This window comes from Cherax quadricarinatus, chromosome 62 (genome assembly GCF_038502225.1).
Source record: "Cherax quadricarinatus isolate ZL_2023a chromosome 62, ASM3850222v1, whole genome shotgun sequence".
Lineage (NCBI taxonomy): Eukaryota > Metazoa > Arthropoda > Malacostraca > Decapoda > Parastacidae > Cherax > Cherax quadricarinatus.
This window is the reverse complement of record NC_091353.1, coordinates 7,982,580-7,998,333: the sequence shown is the minus strand read 5'-3', so window position 1 is coordinate 7,998,333 and position 15,754 is coordinate 7,982,580.

The following is a 15,754-nucleotide window of genomic DNA, read 5'->3' as shown; positions in this document are numbered from 1 at the left end:
CGTTCTCATAAAACACACACACACACACACACACACACACACACACACATACAAACACCTATCCCGGTAGCTTACAGTAGTTTGTTTTAATCTAATCAAACAGCCATAACCTCACGCTAGGCTCCATTAATTCCTCTTTATTGGACCACAGCTCCGACGTGAAGGTATCCTACGTGCTCTCCTGGCGCTAGCATCAAGTGAGAAGAATAATATCTTAAGAGGGCAAAGATGCAACGATATCTCCGCCTACGGTCCCATAAAACCATTGAAGTAAAATTTCACCTGTGGAGCGAGAATGGGAGGCGGGGGAGACGGTAGGTAGACTTGGCTGTTCTTGGTCGAAGTCTGCTTCTCTTTGGTGTGTGTGTGTGTGTGTGTGTGTGTACTCGCCTAATCGTATTCAATTGTGGTTGCCGGGGTCAATTCACAGCTCCTGGGCCCGCCTCTTCACTGTGTGTCTGTATGGAGTTTAGCGACACACACACAGGTACGATAAGGCTCTTGGAGCAGGGAGAGAGTGGACCTCGTAACGACCAGCGAAGAGGCGGGTCCAGGAGCTATGAATCGATCCCTGCAACCACAAATAGGGGAATACACAGACACACACACACACACACACACACACACACACACACACACACACACACACACACACACATTTTCACACACACAGCAGCATTGTGACTTCCTATTTCTCTTCTTCAGTATTTTCAATGGAGAAAATAATCGCTAAAACTCCTTATATATCTCGAAAAATAAATTTCAGGAGCTGGAAGCCTCAGAGAGAGATCTTGAAGAAAGAGTTAATGTATTCCTTTGTAATTGACGACTCTGCAGAAAGCTGTTGCAGTGATTTATTGTGGCTATAAAGAACGAAGTGTTACGCCTCTTTCTTGATTTGACTCTACAACTGATAAGTGTTGAAGGATCTGTGGTAGGACTGTCTTAGAGAGATAGAAAGAGAGAGAGAGAGAGAGAGAGAGAGAGAGAGAAAGAGAGAGAGAGAGAATGTAACAACTCTTAGCTTGTAAATAAAGTTAGGAACGTACTCACCTTGAGAAATGTATATAGTCTTCGTATAAGCATTAAGATGCCCAGTCACAGTCCAGAGTTCGGTCGAAATGAATGTTCATGGGGGTCTTCTTCTCAGTTAATAATAATAATAATAATAATAATAATAATAATAATAATAATAATAATAATAATAATAATAATAATAATAATAATAATAATGTTCGTCAGGACGGAGTCCTAATATAGTTATTAATCTTTCGACGACCCCCTTTTTATATATAATATTGGTTCTTCTTGGAGGAAGGGTGATGGGGAATTCACAAGAAACGACCGGGAGGTATGTCAGGAGCTCAACACAAGATTTAAAGAAGTATTTACAGTGGAAACCAGTAGTACTTCAGGAAATCAGAGCAGGGGGGTGCACCAGCAAGTGCTGGATGAGGTACATATAACCAAGGAGGAGGTGAAGAAGCTGCTATGCGAACTTGACACCTCAAAGGCGGTGGGACCAGACAACATCTCTCCGGTATTCTCCCGGCCCGGGACTTTTCCAAGTGGTGGCCAGGCCTTGGCTCCCTCTTTAGGGAGTGTCTGAGACCTAAGTCTGCCATGGGAGGAGGCACAAGTACCTCCTCATCTTTGGGACCAACTGTCCCCAGGCCTAGCCACAAGCTAGGCCTCTCTGGTCTGCCATCCCCGCCACAAGGGGGCTAATGGGAATGACAGTCTTGTGAGCTACAAGCTCTGGCTCAGGGACCTACCCTGCCCTAGAAGGGCTGGGCATGGTGTCGATCATAATATTGGTAATACTTTTTCATTATTAATATTTATTATTAGTAGTAGTAATAGTAATAGTGATAGTAATAGTAGCATTATTATTATTATTACTATCATTATTATTATTAGCAATAGTAGCATTATTATTGATATTTTATTAGTAGTAGTAGTAATATTTTCATTATTATTAGTATTTTCATTATTATTATTATTATTATTATTATTATTATTGTTGTTGTTGTTGTTGTTGTTGTTGTTGTTGTTGTTGTTGTTGTTGTTGTTGTTGTTGTTGTTGTTGTTGTTGGTGATATATCTCTGAGTCTGGTGAGAATATTACTCCAGAGTTAATAATCTAGTGGTTAAAATTATGACTATAATTTTGAAAGAGGTGGAGTGGTAAGCCAGTGGAAGGCCTCGGTCAGATGACCAAAAGCTCCAGCGTCAGGAAACACTTGTCCTGCTTTCTGACACACCTTACCTAACCTAACCTCAGAGTGTCGAGTTCTGGCTTCTGGGCCTCTTGAGGGCGTTTATCTATAGCTCCTAGACCTCTTGGTAGGGTTGAGTCATAGCTCCTGGGTCTCTTTGAAGGAGTTGAGCTGCAGCTCCTCGATCTTTTAAGGATTTTGATGTGCAGGTGCTAGGTTACGTTCTTGTATCCCAATGGGAGACATCAAATGTATCTTTAATTCTGTACATCTAGAAGTCATAAAGGTAGCTTATGAGTGACGTAGGGGTCAAAGGGGCGAAGAAAGGGAAGGCAGGTTTAGTGGAGACCCTTTACCTACACTGAGGGGGTTCCGACCCCCCTCCATGGTGTTAAGGGTTCGTTATGCGTAAAATCTGTGTTCATCGAGGAAGCCGCAAGAGGATCACGCCGTGGGAGGGCGCGATCCAATCCCTTCTAAGCTCACCTCAGCGCCGTGAACCTATTCAGACACAAGAAAATGCTATAAAATACTCCTTAAGATCCAGAAATCTTTGAGCAAATTACGTAAACATACACACAAAAAACAGTTTTAATGTTTCTCTTGCACGGAAGAGAGATTATCGCTAAGTGTGCAGTGGTGTAATTGACTTCCATAAATAGAGTGGGTTGTGTATATGTTGATAGGTTAAGCAGGAGAATTTGCTGGGCTAAGAACTGGTGCCTTCTCCATCTATTTAATGCGTGACTGATACCTACATCAAATCAACAGTTTGTGAACCCAAATGGCGTTCTGCCGACATTAGTAAAGGAATGATAAGCGATGTTGAACTGGCTTCAATTTAGCCCTGAGAAGAGCTCTTTGGGGTTAATTTACTAAATAATTACAAGGGTACAGTTTAAACCTTGCTAGGTAGCGATGTGCTGTTTCGAAGTGGGTTGTGACACTCATCACTGGTAGGCCGTCAGTTGCTGGTAAATTTCAAGGATCATTATCAGAGAAAGATCAGTGTCAGGAGAAACTGTGATGTTTCCTGAGAAACAAAACACTTCCCCAGGTCTTCAGTTGATAAAGCTTGACACAGACTAAAACAGCATGGAGCTTAAACGGGTCATCTATAAGATTAAGACTCGTGTCAGATGACACTTGTTCTATCTCCTGGAGGATATTATAAACAACTTGAGACACCGAGTGGTGTATATATCTCAGTGTGTGTACAATACCATGACTGGAACAATATACACAAATAACCTGATAACCTGCCTGCCTGCCTGCCTGCCTGCCTGCCTGACTGCCTGCCTGCCTACCTGCCTGCCTGCCTGCCTGCCTGCCTGCCTGCCTGCCTGCCTGCCTGCCTGACTGCCTGCCTGCCTGCCTACCTGACTGCCTGCCTGCCTGCCTGCCTGCCTGCCTGCCTGCCTGCCTGCCTGCCTGACTGACTGTCTGACTGCCTGCCTGCCTGCCTGCCTGCCTGCCTGCCTACCTCCCTGCCTGCCTGCCTGCCTGCCTGCCTGCCTGCCTACCTCCCTGCCTGCCTGCCTACCTCCCTCCCTGCCTGCCTACCTCCCTGCCTGCCTACCTCCCTGCCTGCCTACCTCCCTGCCTGCCTGATTGACTGCCTGCCTGCCTGCCTGCCTACCTCCCTGCCTGCCTGCATACCTCCCTGCCTGCCTACCTCCCTGCCTGCCTGCCTGACTGCCTGCCTGCCTGCCTGCCTGCCTGCCTGCCTGCCTGCCTACCTCCCTGCCTGGCTGCCTACCTCCCTCCCTGCCTGCCTACCTCCCTGCCTGCCTGCCTGCCTGACTGCCTGCCTGCCTGCCTGCCTGCCTACCTCCCTGCCTGGCTGCCTACCTCCCTCCCTGCCTGCCTACCTCCCTGCCTGCCTGCCTGCCTACCTCCCTGCCTACCTCCCTCCCTGCCTGCCTACCTCCCTGCCTGCCTGCCTGCCTGCCTGCCTGCCTGCCTGCCCGCCTGCCTGCCTGCCTGCCTGCCTGCCTGCCTGCCTGCCTGCCTACCTTCCTGACTGCCTGCCTGCCTGCCTACCTCCCTGCCTGCCTGCCTGCCTGCCTGACTGCCTGCCTGCCTGCCTGCCTGCCTACCTTCCTGCCTGCCTGCCTACCTTCCTCCCTGCCTGCCTACCTCCCTGCCTGCCTGCCTGCCTGCCTGCCTGCCTGCATACCTCCCTCCCTGCCTGCCTACCTCCCTGCCTGCCTGCCTGCCTGCCTGCCTCCCTGCCTGCCTGCCTTCCTGCCTTCCTCCATGTTTGCCTGCCTGCCTGCCTGCCTACCTCCCTGCCTGCCTGCCTGCCTGCCTACCTCCCTGCCTGCCTGCCTGCCTGCCTGCCTGCCTGCCTGCCTGCCTACCTCCCTGCCTGCCTGCCTGCCTACCTCCCTGCCTGCCTGCCTGCCTGCCTGCCTGCCTGCCTGCCTGCCTGCCTGCCTACCTCCCTGCCTGCCTGCCTGCCTGCCTGCCTGCCTGCCTGCCTGCCTGCCTGCCTGCCTGCCTGCCTGCATACCTCCCTGCCTGCCTGCCTGCCTGCCTGCCTGCATACCTCCCTGCCTGCCTGCCTGCCTGCCTGCCTGCCTGCCTACCTCCCTGCCTGCCTGCCTACCTCCCTCCCTGCCTGCCTACCTCCCTGCCTGCCTGCCTCCCTGCCTCCCTGCCTACCTCCCTGCCTGCCTGCCTACCTCCCTCCCTGCCTGCCTACCTTCCTCCCTGCCTACCTGCCTGCCTGCCTGCCTGCCTGCCTACCTCCCTGCCTGCCTGCCTACCTCCCTCCCTGCCTGCCTACCTCCCTGCCTGCCTGCCTGCCTGCCTACCTTCTCTCCCTACCTCCCTGCCTGCCTACCTTCTCTACCTACCTCCCTGCCTGCCTACCTTCTCTCCCTACCTCCCTGCCTGCCTACCTTCTCTCCCTACCTCCCTGCCTGCCTACCTTCTCTACCTACCTCCCTGCCTGCCTACCTTCTCTCCCTACCTCCCTGCCTGCCTACCTTCTCTACCTACCTCCCTGCCTGCCTTCCTCCCTGCCTGCCTCCCTGCCTGCCTGCCTGCCTGCCTGCCTACCTCCCTGCTTGCCTGCATACCTCCCTCCCTGCCTGCCTACCTCCCTGCCTGCCTGCCTGCCTGCCTGCCTGCCTATCTCCCTGCCTGCCTGCCTACCTACCTCCCTGCCTGCCTACCTCCCTGCCTGCCTACCTCCCTGCCTGCCTGCCTGCCTGCCTGCCTGCCTCCCTCCATCTCTAAATTCCTACCTACAAGAATGTGGTTTGTATCTCTGTGATGCTGAAATCAGTATTGATTCCTGTATCGAATTACATGTTCACTTAATGTAAGAAGATAAACTTGTGCCACCGTATAGGTGTCAGAGTGCTTATAATTATAATCATACTTTTTAAAGAGGTGGACCGGTAAGCCAACGGAAGGCCTCAGTCAGACGACCAAAAGCTCCAGCTCTGGGTCGTTTGACTAGGACCAACGTCAGGAAACTCTTGTCCTGTTTCTTAACAAACCTAATATCTTCCAACCGTATGTGTTGTGTATTATTAGGCTAGGTTGAAAGTTTGATTTTTTCCGATTTGTGTATCTTATTCTAGGTTTGAGGTCCTTGCTCCAGATTTTGTGTTCCATGTTCTAGAATCGATCCTCTGAGTGGTATCTTTGGTACTGTCACAAACACGAGAGGTGTACCACGGGGCACATGCTGCCACCTCTCCTGTTTGTACCGGGCTGAAGAGGCTACTGGCTGGCGAAAAGTTCCTCAGTAAAGATTGCCAGATGTTGCGCAAATGTCTCGTAGTGTTACTAATTCCCTATGTGATATACTTGTGGAGTTATCCCCAGCTATATTTTACAAGCTTCCCCCTTCCAGCTATACCAGTAACCGGTAGTCACCGCATCCCTACATTAAGACCGTTAGTGTCTAACTGCTCTCCTAACATGATGTCACTAAATCTCCGTTCCCTCCGGGCACTGTAGAGCCAGTTGAACCCAAGACAGAGTGAGGTCAGGCTCTAGGCGCTCTACCTTATCGTCTTCATATACGGTACCTAGACATCCATCGAGTGTATTCATTCTCCAGTTCTATCACCATCGAACCCGCTACGACAATTCAACGGACGCTAGTGTCTACCAACACAGAAGTTAGTGTAACAGGTGAAGAATTAGTCACAAGTGCGACATCTGGGTGTTTTAATTTGTAGACGTCTGCAAATTATACCCACTGATATAATGTAGCAGGTGTCGTCGTCTATGACTAGTCTTGGAAGAGCAACCACTGGCTACTTAGGTAGCCCTGGAGAGATTATATTTATTATAAAAGACAAAAAAATAATATGCAATTACTTAAAAGATAATCACTAGGCTGCACAAAGATGACACGATATAATTACACTCACACACAGCCTAACCTGGTCCAGTCTGCTCAGAAGTTACCGTAGCCATAAATCTAACTTAGTTAATGTCTGAGACTGGATCCATCTGGGGGTGAAGCAAGACAAGACTTGTTAATGGTATACAATACCGAGAAGATGAAAAATTAGATATGAATTACTTCAGACTCTTCAAGACTCCTGTACATTTTACCAACTCCAAGACCGACGGATTGATTGTCTCATCTTTTGTATATAGTTCTACTGTCTTCCAATTATGTCCTTGAATTTGTATTGATAAAGCCACTGGATGGCGAAACATCTACAGTAAAGATACCCAGATGTTACACCTGTGTCTAATTCTTCCAGGCGAATCCAGACACGACTCAGATACTGAAGGCAGTCGAGGAGGTGGAGAGGATAAGGGATTAAACATTATCAGGGCTGAGGGTGGTGAACAATTTACCTCTCCACCTCTTCCACTGTCTCCAGCATGAGTCTTCTCTGTATGTAACTGAAAAAGTCTGCTGTGCAGGCGGAGCGTTTCAGAAAAAATTAATTTATCCTAGTGTCTGACAAGTATCGTAGTCATCAATCACGTTACTGAGCCGGAGATGGTTCCTGTGCATCAGTTTACCTTACAAAAAAATTAATAACTAAAAGTATTTGCAACCACCTAATTACTTGTAATTAAAGCGTATAATAGGTTTGGGTAATTATATAGAGTAGAAGGTAATTAATATATTCATTAAGTTGTATGTCTGTCAGTGTTTACCTGGAGAGAGTTCCAGGGGTCAACGCCCCCCCGGGGCTCGGTCTGTGACACTAAGTTGTATGTCTCTCAGTGTATACACACTGAGTTGTATGTCTCTCAGTATATATACACTGACTTTTATGTCTCTCAGTGTATATACAATGAGTTGTATGTCTCTCAGTGTATATACACTGACTTTTATGTCTCTCAGTGTATATACACTGAGTTGTATGTCTCTCAGTGTATATACACTGAGTTGTATGTCTCTCAGTGTATATACACTGAGTTGTATGTCTCTCAGTGTATATACACTGAGTTGTATGTCTCTCAGTGTATATACACTGAGTTGTATATCTCTCAGTGTATATACACTGAGTTGTATGTCTCTCAGTGTATATACACTGAGTTCTATGTCTCTCAGTGTATATACACTGAGTTGTATGTCTCTCAGTGTATATACACTGAGTTGTATGTCTCTCAGTGTATATACACTGAGTTGTATATCTCTCAGTGTATATACACTGAGTTGTATGTCTCTCAGTGTATATACACTGAGTTGTATGTCTCTCAGTGTATATACACTGAGTTGTATGTCTCTCAGTGTATATACACTGAGTTGTATGTCTCTCAGTGTATATACACTGAGTTGTATGTCTCTCAGTGTATATACAATGAGTTGTATGTCTATCAGTGTATATACACTGAGTTGTATGTCTCTCAGTGTATATACAATGAGTTGTATGTCTCTCAGTGTATATACACTGAGTTGTATGTCTCTCAGTGTATATACACTGAGTTGTATGTCTCTCAGTGTATATACACTGAGTGTTATATATCTATCATTGTATATACACTGGTAATTTACATTAATCACTATTTTAGGTAGCAAAGTATTGTTGACTGGTGGTGAGCAGGTGACATGTAGCCTCAAAGACCCTCGTGTAGTAGATAGGGTTTAAACCCTAAAAGTCAACTTTATGGGACATAAACACAGGGGATGAATTGCTCCAATTACTAGGATCAAGAGCCCTTCACTGTTAATTCTTATGTTCTTATTCAAGCTTATTCCTTGGGTAGCAGTGAATATGGGTTGGGCAAATATTTTTGTTAAGTGGGTGTGTGTTCGAGGAGGACCTGCCTGGTATGAGCCAGTAGACCTTCTGCAGTGTTCCACCATTCATATGGCTGGTTGATTAATGGGGTTTTAAAACTTAAAGGTCATTAAGGATTCATGTCACCTGTATACCAGTCAAAAAAAACTTTAATACCTAAAATAGAAATTCAGAATAAGCTTTTAATGTATATACACTGAGAAATATAAACCTGTGTATATACACTGAGAAATATAAACCTGTGTATATACACTGAGAAATATAAACCTGTGTATATACACTGAGAAATATAAACCTGTGTATATACACTGAGAAATATAAACCTGTGTATATACACTGAGAAATATAAACCTGTGTATATACACTGGGAAATATAAACCTGTGTATATACACTGAGAAATATAAACCTGTGTATATACACTGAGAAATATAAACTTGTGTATATACACTGAGAAATATAAACCTGTGTATATACACTGGGAAATATAAACCTGTGTATATACACTGAGAAATATAAACCTGTGTATATACACTGGGAAATATAAACCTGTGTATATACACTGAGAAATATAAACCTGTGTATATACACTGTGAAATATAAACCTGTGTATATACACTGAGAAATATAAACCTGTGTATATACACTGAGAAATATAAACCTGTGTATATACACTGAGAAATATAAACCTGTGTATATACACTGAGAAATATAAACCTGTGTATATACACTGAGAAATATAAACCTGTGTATATACACTGAGAAATATAAACCTGTGTATATACACTGAGAAATATAAACCTGTGTATATACACTGAGAAATATAAACCTGTGTATATACACTGAGAAATATAAACCTGTGTATATACACTGTGAAATATAAACCTGTGTATATACACTGAGAAATATAAACCTGTGTATATACACTGAGAAATATAAACCTGTGTATATACACTGAGAAATATAAACCTGTGTATATACACTGAGAAATATAAACCTGTGTATATACACTGAGAAATATAAACCTGTGTATATACACTGAGAAATATAAACCTGTGTATATACACTGAGAAATATAAACCTGTGTATATACACTGAGAAATATAAACCTGTGTATATACACTGAGAAATATAAACCTGTGTATATACACTGAGAAATATAAACCTGTGTATATACACTGAGAAATATAAACCTGTGTATATACACTGAGAAATATAAACCTGTGTATATACACTGAGAAATATAAACCTGTGTATATACACTGAGAAATATAAACCTGTGTATATACACTGAGAAATATAAACCTGTGTATATACACTGAGAAATATAAACCTGTGTATATACACTGAGAAATATAAACCTGTGTATATACACTGAGAAATATAAACCTGTGTATATACACTGAGAAATATAAACCTGTGTACATGCACTGAGAAATATAAACCTGTGTATATACACTGAGAAATATAAACCTGTGTATATACACTTAGAAATATAAACCTGTGTATATACACTGAGAAATATAAACCTGTGTATATACACTGAGAAATATAAACCTGTGTATATACACTGAGAAATATAAACCTGTGTATATACACTGAGAAATATAAACCTGTGTATATACACTGAGAAATATAAACCTGTGTATATACACTGAGAAATATAAACCTGTGTATATACACTGAGAAATATAAACCTGTGTATATACACTGGGAAATATAAACCTGTGTATATACACTGAGAAATATAAACCTGTGTATATACACTGGGAAATATAAACCTGTGTATATACACTGAGAAATATAAACCTGTGTATATACACTGAGAAATATAAACCTGTGTATATACACTGAGAAATATAAACCTGTGTATATACACTGGGAAATATAAACCTGTGTATATACACTGAGAAATATAAACCTGTGTATATACACTGAGAAATATAAACCTGTGTATATACACTGAGAAATATAAACCTGTGTATATACACTGAGAAATATAAACCTGTGTATATACACTGAGAAATATAAACCTGTGTATATACACTGAGAAATATAAACCTGTGTATATACACTGAGAAATATAAACCTGTGTATATACACTGAGAAATATAAACCTGTGTATATACACTGAGAAATATAAACCTGTGTATATACACTGAGAAATATAAACCTGTGTATATACACTGAGAAATATAAACCTGTGTATTTACACTGAGAAATATAAACCTGTGTATATACACTGAGAAATATAAACCTGTGTATATACACTGAGAAATATAAACCTGTGTATTTACACTGAGAAATATAAACCTGTGTATATACACTGAGAAATATAAACCTGTGTATATACACTGAGAAATATAAACCTGTGTATATACACTGAGAAATATAAACCTGTGTATATACACTGAGAAATATAAACCTGTGTATATACACTGAGAAATATAAACCTGTGTATATACACTGAGAAATATAAACCTGTGTATATACACTGAGAAATATAAACCTGTGTATATACACTGAGAAATATAAACCTGTGTATATACACTGAGAAATATAAACCTGTGTATATACACTGAGAAATATAAACCTGTGTATATACACTGAGAAATATAAACCTGTGTATATACACTGAGAAATATAAACCTGTGTATATACACTGGGAAATATAAACCTGTGTATATACACTGAGAAATATGAACCTGTGTATATACACTGAGAAATATAAATCTGTGTAAACCCCTAGCTCGAAGGACTTCATGTAGACACACACACACACGCACACACACACACACTCACACACACACACACACACACACACACACACACACACACACACACACACACACACACACACACACACACACACACACACACACACATGGAGAGCCAAGATGATGGATGTGATACTGGAAAACCTCATGCATCAACATGTTAGAGACACTACCAGAGAGAGAGGAGAGGATGAACCAGCAAGACTGGACCTTGTATTCACCTTGAGTAGTTCGGACATCGAGGGTATCATGTATGAAAGGCCCCTGGGAGCTAGTGATCATGTGGTTCTGTGCTTCGACTACATAGTTGAGCTCCAAGTGGAGAGAGTAGCAGGAATAGGCTGGGAAAAACCAAACTACAAAAAGGGAAACTACTCAGGCATGAGGAACTTCCTTCAAGACATTCAGTGGGAGAGGGAACTGACAGGAAAACCAGTACAAGAAATGATGGACTATGTGGCAACAAAATGCAAGGAGGCAGAGGAGAGGTTTGTTCCCAAGGGAAACAGAAATAATGGGAAGAACAGAACGAGTCCTTGGTTCACCCAAAGGTGTAGGGAGGCAAAAACTAGGTGTACTAGAGAATGGAAAAGGTACAGAAGACAGAGAACTCAGGAAAATAAAGAGATTAGCCGAAGAGCCAGAAACGAATATGCACAGATAAGAAGGGAGGCTCAGAGACAATATGAAAATGACATAGCATCAAAAGTAAAGACTGACCCGAAGCTGTTGTACAGCCACATCAGGAGGAAAACAACAGTCAAGGACCAGGTAATCAGACTGAGGAAGGGTGATGGGGAATTCACAAGAAACGACCGAGAGGTATGTCGGGAGCTCAACACAAGATTTAAAGAGGTATTTACAGTGGAAACCAGTAGGACTCCAGGAAATCAGAACAGGGGGGCACACCAGCAAGTGCTGGATTAGATACATATAACCAAGGAGGAGGTGAAGAAGCTGCTATGCGAACTTGACACCTCAAAGGCGGTGGGACCAGACAACATCTCTCTATGGGTCCTTAAAGAGGGAGCAGAGATATTGTGTGAGCCATTAACAAAGATCTTCAACACATCATTTGAAACTGGGCAACTCCCTGAGGTATAGAAAATGGCAAATGTAGTCCCAATTTTTAAAAAGGGAGACAGACATGAGGCACTAAACTACAGACCTGTATCACTAACGTGTATAGTATGCAAGGTCATGGAGAAGATCATCAAGAGGAGAGTGGTGGAGCACCTGGAAAGAAACAAGTGTATAATTGACAACCAGCACGGTTTCAGGGAAGGAAAATCCTGTGTCACAAACCTACTAGAGTTTTATGACAAGGTGACAGAAGTAAGACAAGAGAGAGAGGGGTGGATCGACTGCATATTTTTGGACTGCAAGAAGGCCTTCGACACAGTTCCTCACAAGAGGTTACTGCAAAAGCTAGAGGATCAGGCACACATAACAGGAAAGGCACTGCAATGGATCAGAGAATACCTGACAGGGAGGCAACAACGAGTCATGGTGCGCGAGGAGGTGTCAGAGTGGGCGCCTTTGACAAGCGGGGTTCCACAGGGGTCAGTCCTAGGACCTGTGCTGTTCTTGGTATATGTGAACGACATAACGGAAGGGATAGACTCAGAAGTGTCCTTGTTTGCAGATGATGTGAAGTTAATGAGAAGAATCAAATCGGATGAGGATCGGGCAGGATTACAAAGAGACCTGGACAGGCTACAAGCCTGGTCCAGCAACTGGCTCCTTGAATTTAACCCTGCCAAATGCAAAGTCATGAAGATTGGGGAAGGGCAAAGAAGACCGCAGACACAATATAGTTTAGATAGCCAAAGACTGCAAACCTCACTCAAGGATAAAGATCTGGGGGTGAGTATAACACCGAGCATATCTCCTGAGGCGCACATCAATCAGATAACTGCTGCAGCATACGGGCGCCTGGCAAACCTACGGACAGCGTTCCGATACCTCAGTAAGGATTCGTTTAAGACTCTGTATACCATTTACGTCAGGCCCATACTGGAGTATGCAGCACCAGTTTGGAACCCACACCTAGTCAAACACGTCAAGAAATTAGAGAAAGTGCAAAGGTTTGCAACAAGACTAGTCCCAGAGCTACGGGGATTGTCCTACGAAGAAAGGTTGAGGGAAATCGGCCTGATGACACTGGAGGACAGGAGGGTCAGGGGAGACATGATAACGACATATAAAATACTGCGCGGAATAGACGAGGTGGACAAAGACGGGATGTTCCAGAGAAGGGACACAGACACAAGAGGTCACAATTGGAAGTTGAAGACTCAGATGAATCGAAGGGATGTTAGGAAGTATTTCTTCAGTCATAGAGTAGTCAGGCCGTGGAATAGCCTAGAAAGTGACGTAGTGGAGGCAGGAACCATACATAGTTTTAAGGCGGGGTATGATAGAGATCATGGGGCAGGGAGAGAGAGGACCTAGTAGCAATCAGCGAAGAGGGGGGGCCAGGAGCTGTGAATCGTCCCCTGCAGCCATAAATAGGTGAGTACAAATAGGTGAGTACACACACACACACACACACACACACACACACACACACACACACACACACACACACACACAATATGATACGATAAAGATCTTGGAGCAGGGAGAGAGTGGACCTAGTAACAGTCAGTGAAGAGGCGGGGCCAGGAGCTACGACTCGACCCCTGCAACCACAAATAAGTGATTACATACACACACACACACACAATAGTAACTTCTACTACTACTACTACTATTAATACTTCGTACCAAACAACAGATCAAGTGTCTATCAACAAGTGGCTTTGACAACTAGAGACCTTAGATGAATGGTTCAGAGAACCGACATGTTGTTAACATGTTTAACATGTCGGTTCTGTGAACCATTCATCTACAATCCTGTCAGACACTGCAACTTCTTGGGATCTTAATACTCGGGAATTCTTCGCTTGCCTAATTCTTGGGCACGACCTACTTCCACATTAGACAAATGTGACACCACCTACGACTGCTGCACCTCTCCTGCCATACAGTTTATAAGCTGCTTCTCCGCTCATCTGCCGTATTCTACTCAAGATTGATGGACTGACCACATCGACTCAAGGTTGAGGGACTGATTACCTCATTCTCCTCCTGTTCTTCAAGTTTCTCCTTTGTATAGACTGATGAAGCCACTGTGTGGCGAAACGTTTCCTCAATAAAGATACCCAAGAGTTGCACATGTGTCTAATTTAACAACTAGAGACCTGCTATAACATTAAACGCTCGCGCGTGCGCACACAAACACAAACACTCACAATCACAGCAGTAAATGTACATAAGTGATCTAGAGAACAGTCAAGCTGATAAATTAGACACATGTGAACACATGGGTATCTTCACAGTGGAAACGTGAAGATACCCACACAGTGGGTATCTTCACATGGGTTTCGTCACTGTGGCGCGAAACGTTTCCACAACAGATACCCAAGATTTAGATTTTGCCACCGAAGTGGCTAGTTTATTGTGCATCCCAAGAGTATATGGATACACAATAGGCCTATGAACTAGGCCCCAAAAGGCTTAACAGAAGTACATCTGGACTTACATCTACAGTTCACTTACCTGTTACACACAAATCCAGAAAATTTGCTTAATAAAACATAAGATACGCAAGTGTTGCACATCTGTCTAATTTATCCAAACAAAAAAAAAAAAAAACAGAAATAAAAACACCAGTTACAGACCATCAGTGGGCAAATAACGTTGTTAGACGTCCATTCCAAGTCGTCTAAATAGAAGCGGAGACAAACTATCGCCCTGCTACCCTTTACCCGCTCGACAGACTGGTCCAGTAACCATCAAAGTATCATACTCGGCTTGTTGGAGATAACACAAATATGTTTTTCCTGCAGTAAAGTGCAGAGCTGGACAAACACGCTAAAGAAGAGTGGGTGTTTTTATGTGTATAAAATAGGTGGGAGAGAGAGAGAGAGAGAGAGAGAGAGAGAGAGAGAGAGAGAGAGAGAGAGAGAGATGGAGAGGAAGAGAGATCAAAAAAGAGAGACAGATGGAAAGAGATGAAAAGAGAATGAAAGATGAAAGAGAGAGAGACAGACAGACAGAAGGAAAGAAAGAGAGATATGGGAAGGGAGAGAGAGAGAGAGAGATGAAAAGAGAAAAAGATGGAAAAAGATAGATAGATAGATAGATAGACAGAGAAAGATAGATAGATAGATAGATAGATAGATAGAGAGAGAGAGAGAGAGAGAGAGAGAGAGAGAGAGAGAGAGAGAGAGAGAGAGAGAGAGATGAAGTCAGTTGATGGGAGCATGATAGACATATTTGGCAAGTGTCAGGTCGGGCAACAGTGGAAGAAACGGTAGATCCAACACTTCACACTTGACGACACTTACTGCCCTTGCATAATTTAATATATTCTCAACCTTGCTTTAGTTACAAGTGTGATGATCATACTGACAAACTGTGGATAAGATTACGTACACTTCAGGATATTTATGGAAAGCGTTCCAGAGCCGAATTAAG